Source organism: Piliocolobus tephrosceles, chromosome 13 (genome assembly GCF_002776525.5).
Source record: "Piliocolobus tephrosceles isolate RC106 chromosome 13, ASM277652v3, whole genome shotgun sequence".
NCBI classification, from domain to species: Eukaryota; Metazoa; Chordata; class Mammalia; order Primates; family Cercopithecidae; genus Piliocolobus; species Piliocolobus tephrosceles.
This window is the reverse complement of record NC_045446.1, coordinates 91,655,987-91,661,727: the sequence shown is the minus strand read 5'-3', so window position 1 is coordinate 91,661,727 and position 5,741 is coordinate 91,655,987. Positions and strand designations below refer to the sequence as shown.

The following is a 5,741-nucleotide window of genomic DNA, read 5'->3' as shown; positions in this document are numbered from 1 at the left end:
GAAAATCATTATTTTGCAACACATATGTAATAATTCAAGGAAGATTTATCAATGGACACTAAATTCATTGGGTTAACAGAATAGTCTCAAAACATCACTCTACAGGTTATTTAATTACAAAGAGAAAGCAGTAACTTTATTGGAGTGATTTGATGACACTATCTTGACTGACGAAATTTAGCATCATTAACATTGGAACAAACTGACATTATGTACTTCTGGTGATGATACATCTTCTGAGACACATAAAATCACCTAAGTAGTATTTTTGCCAAACATACCTAAGCTGCATCTAAATGTAAAGATTTGTCTGCTCTTAGAGAAATCAAGTTTGAGATACAAGACAAATTGCCTGGACAAATGCTACTGTCACAAAGAACAAAAAAGAGCGTATGTTTGTGTTTGTGTGTGTGTATGTTCTCCATCAAAGGCTAAAAGGATGTGACAACCCAATGAAATGCATAATCTCTCGATTGAATCCTGGATAGGGGAAAAATAGCTATAAAGAACCTTTTTCTAGATGAAGGTTATACAGGTGCTCATTGTATTGTATTTCAAGCAGAAATAACTTTCCAATATAAAATATATCATGTTATATATGCCATACATGCATATATTCATATATTCTAGAATAATAATTATATCTTATAATCTGTATTCAGAAATAAATGTATTGTCAAAATTGTCCTAATTTGCAATAGATGTGTTTCATTATAAGATATAGTTTTTCCTCAAAATTCTTTCCTATGATTTCCTTTTTAAAATTTTGTTCCTCTTACCATTCAATTCTCTACATGTCTAAATTTTCATCACATCTTGAACACAGCTGTTTGCTTTGATTGATATCAAGCACTATGCCAGATGCTGAAGACCCAGAGATAAGTAAGAAAAAAAGGTTTTCTGCCCCAGAAGAACTGATAGGCTACTAGAGAACAGAAAAAAGATAAATTACAATCCAGTGTCTTAAGAACCTTAGCACGACTGGATTTACTTAAGCTGATTCATTATTGTGCACTGCAGTTTAAAATGATGCCTAGATGTAAGCAGCTAATGTGGGTTTTCTCAGCTTCCTTTTAAAAATACCCATCCAGTCACCATAAAGGAGGAAAACTGACAACATCACTTAAAGTTAAGACTTAGGGGAATGATGGATGAGAAGTCAAAGTTTGTGACTCTGTTTCTGACCCCTTGAGAAGGGAGGCCTTCTCTTCAGCTGTGGGTTTGATGCTTAAACAAGATAGTGAATGTGAAAGCAACTAGTAAACTACAAGATAAAGAGATATGAAGACCTGAAGGTAGTCTTTCCTGTCCAAAGTTGGAAACAGTACTACTACCATTTCTTGGGAGGAGCTTGAAGAAGTAAAAGAAGTGTTTAGTGGAATAAATATTCACAATAGTGGGTATGTCTGTGACTGTGAACTCCAAGACCTGTTTAATGAAGCAAGCCTTCCTATGCCTGGCTACAAGGTATATGAGAAAATTCTAGCAGTTGCTGACAACAACCAACATGGAAAAATCAGTTTGAAGAATTTGTGTCACTGATGCAAGAATTAAAAAGGAAAGATATTAGCAAAACATCCTGAAAAATAATGAACATGAGGCAAATGATTACTGCTGTGAGAGGAACTTCATCTATTTCCAGTAAGGGTGCACAACATTCATATTCAGGGGGAAAAAGAGACTTTTGTTAACTGGATAAACAAAGCCCTGGAGAATGAACCTGACTGTAGTCTTGTAAATGAAGCATCTTATACCCGTGAACTTCAGTGATGGCAGTATCTTCAAGTTACTTGCAGATCTCATCCTTCTTTGCAAAATGATCAATTTATTTGAACCAGATACAACTGATGAAACAGCCATTAATAAAAAGCTCGCCACTTTCACTCTTTCTGAAAATTTAAACCTAGTTGATATGATTTAGCTCTGTGTCCCCACCCAAATCTCACCATGAATTATAGTTCCCATGATCCCCAAGTGTCATGGGAGAGACCTGGTGGGAGATAATTTAATCATGAGGGCAGTTACCCTCATGTTGTTTTCATGATAGTGAGTTCTCAGGGGATCTGATGGTTTTATTAGGGGCTTTTCCCCCTTTTGATCTGCAGTTCTCCTTCCTGCCATCATGTGAAGAAGGATGTGTTTGCTTCTCCATCCACCATTCACCATGATTGTAAGTTTCCTGAGGCTTCCCCAGCCCTGTGGAATGGCAAGTCAATTAAAGCTCTTTCCTTTGTAAATTACCCAGTCTTGGGCATTTCCTTAAGGCCATGTGAGAATGGACTAATACAATAAATTGGTACTCGGTAGTGGGACACTGCTGTAAAATTACCTGAAAATGTGGAAGTGACTTTGCAACTTGGTAACAGGCAGAGGTTGGAACAGTTTGGAGGGCTCAGAAGAGAGGAAGATGTGGGAAAGTTTGGAACTTCCTAGAGACTTGTTAAATGGCTTTGACCAAAATGCTGATAGTGATATGGACAATGAAGTCCAGGCTGAGATGGTCTCAGATGGAGATAAGGGACTTGTTAGGAACTGTAATAAAGGTGACTCTCAGTATGTTTTAGTAAAGAGACTGGCTTTTTTTTTTTGTCTCTTTCTTTGCCCAAAGATCTCAAAGATCTGTGGAATTTTGAACTTGAGAGAGATGATTTTGGGTATCTGGCGGAAGAAATTTCTAAGCAGCCAAGTGTCCAAGAGGTGACTTGGATGCTGTTGAAGACATTCAGTTTTATGTACTCACAAAGGTATGGTTTGGAATTGGAACTTATGTTTAAAAGGGAAGCAAAGTTAGGAAAATTTGCAGCCTGACATTGTGATAGAAGAGAAAAACCCATTTTCTGAGGAGAAATTCAAGCAGTCTGCAGAAATTTGTATAAGTACTGAGGAGCCAAATGTTAATCAAAGACAATGGGGAAAATGTCTCCAGGGCATGTCAGAGGTCATCCCAGCAGTCTGTCTCATCACAGGTCCAGAGCCTTAGAAAGGAAAAATGGTTTCCTGAGCTAGGACCAGGTCCTTGCTGCTTTGTGCAGTCTTAGGCCTTGGTGCCCAGTGTCCCAGACATGGTTAAAAGAGGCCATGGTAGAGCTCAGGTTGTGGCTTCAAAGGGTGCAAACTCCAAGCCTTGGTGGCTAACACATGGTGTTGGGCCTGAGGGTGCACAGAAGTCGAGAATTGAGGTTTGGGAGCCTCTACCTAGATTTCAGAGGATGTGTGGAAATATCCAGATGTGTAGGCAGAAGTTTGCTGCAGTGGTGGAGCCTTCATGGAGAACCTCTGCTAGGCCAGTGAAAAAGGGAAATGTGGGACTGAAGCCCCTACACAGAGTCCCCACTGGGGCACTGCTTAGCAGAGCTGTGAGAAGAAGACCACTGTCTTACAGACCTCAGAATGATAGATCCACCAGCAACTTGCACCGTGAGCCTGGAAAAGCCACAGAGACTCAATGCAAGCAGTCAGGAGGGGGACTGTGCCCTGCAAAGTCACAGGGGCAGAGCTGCCTAAGGCTGTGGGATCCCATCTTTTGCATCAGCGTGCCCTGGATGTGAGACATGGAGTCAAAGGAGATGATTTTGGAGCTTTAACATTTGGCTTCCCTACTGGATTTTAAACTTGTGTGAGGCCTATAGCCCCTTTGTTTTGGCCAACTTTTCCCATTTGAAGCAGGTGTAATATGCCTGTATCCCCACTGTATCTAGGAAGTAACTAACTTGCTTTTGATTTTACAGGCTCATAAATGGAAGGGGTTTGCCTTGTCTCAGATGAGATTTTGGACTTGGACTTCTGAGTTAACCAGAATGAGTTAAGACTTTGGGGGACTGTTGGAAGGGCATGATTGTGTTTTGAAATGTGAGGACATACAATTGGGAGGGGCTGGGGTAGAATAATATGGTTTGGCTCTGTGTCCCCACCCAATCTCACCTTGAATTGTAGTTCGCATAATCTCCCCCTGCTGTGGGAGACATCTGGTTGGAGGTAATTTAACCATGGGAGCATTTACCCTCACGCTGTTCTTATGATAGTCAGTTAGTTCAAATAAGATCTGATGGTTTTATAAGGGTCTTTCCCCGCTTTTGCTTGGCACTTCTCCTTCCTGCTGCCATGTGAAGAAGGATGTGTTTGCTTCCTCTTCCACCATGATTGTAAGTTTCCTGAGACTTCCCCAGCCCTGTGGAACTGTAGTCAATTAAACCTCTTTATAAATTACCCAGTCTTGGGCATTTCTTTATAGCAGCGTGAGAATGGACTAATACACTGGACACGAATTCTGTCTCAACCATTGGTTGTACAGTGGTCAACATCAGTGCAAAGAATCTCAAAGAAGGAACACCTCATTTGGTCTTAGGACTTCTCTGGCCGATCATCTAAGTTGGTCTTTTTGATGATATTGAGATTTCTAGGAATGAAGCTCTGATTATATTGCTAAATGAAGGTGAGGAACTAGAGGTTCTGATGTAGCTTTCTCCTAAGGACTTACTACTGTAATGGGTGAACTATCATCTGGCTGAGGCAGGATGGTATACCATCAACAACTTCAGCCAAGGCAATAAGGATTCAAGAGCCTGTTTTCATCTGCTTAAACAAATGGACCCTAAAGGTTACTGGGAATATGGAATTTCCAGTCCAGCTTCAGGATTTTATAAGAAAAATGATCTGAAGTGTGCTAGACATATGCTTCAAGAAGTAGATCAACTTGGCTGCAAACAGTTTGTTACTCCTGCAGATGTGGTTTCAGGCAATCCTAAATTTAATTTAGCTTTCATAGTTAATCTGTTTAATACCCATTCATGCCTACACAAGTTGGAAAATAATGACATGAATATAAACTTATTGGAGGCAGAGAGCAAAGAAGAGGGGACATTTCAGAAATGGTGAATTCCTTGGGAATGAATGCATACATTAATCATTTGTACAGTTACCTTGCAGATGCTTTAGCGATCTTTCAGCTCTATGATATGATCTGAGTCTCATTCAACTGGAGCCATGTCAACAACACCCCTTATCCTGCCCTTGGAGAGAACGTAAACATTGATAACTAACCGTGCAGTGGAACTTGGGAAGAATAAGGCCAAATTCTCCTTCGTTGGCATTGCTGGGCAGGACCTAAATGAAGGGAATTCAACATTTATTCTGGCATTGGTTATGGCAGCTGATGAGAAGTTACACGTTGAATATGTCATCAGATCTTGGAAAGGGTGAAAGTGTACTTTTAAAAGTGCAAATAAAAATACTTTTATTTCCAGCTTCAACATATGCCACTTCAGTTGCTTGTGAGATCAGTGCCCAGATTTATGCACTACGTGTTGGCCTTGTGGAAGTGAAACCAAAAATGGTTATGTCAGTGTTTTCTTGTTTAATGGGAAAAGGACTGAACAGAATAAACTAATGAATCATTTAATATTTTTTCTGCCGCATTAAATACATCGAATGCCCCACAGTTTAAAGAATTTTGAAATGCAGTGGGTATAAAACTAGGGATTATTTGTGTGCCCAAAATGGTTATATATTCATTAATGAATTCAATATTCTGTTCATACTAGTTAGAACTTGTCAACCTTTTTGGATAACAGTTAATTCACCAATTGATACTGATAATAGAATATGTTCATTTTCAAGTTCATACTTCATGATTAAATTAGTTCTGTTTCTTGAAAACCTTATTAAAACGAGGCAAATGCATTCTATTTCATGGTTCAAAAAGATGAATACAACAAAACTTTTACAGGTTCTGCTGCAAAATG

The 5,741-nt window shown here is 39.4% G+C and overlaps 1 pseudogene; it reads left to right on the top strand.

Annotated features, from left to right (window-relative positions):
- Positions 1 to 1,320: 1,320 nt before the first annotated feature.
- LOC111540053 lies at positions 1,321 to 5,386 on the top strand (annotated as a pseudogene).
- Positions 5,387 to 5,741: the final 355 nt, after the last annotated feature.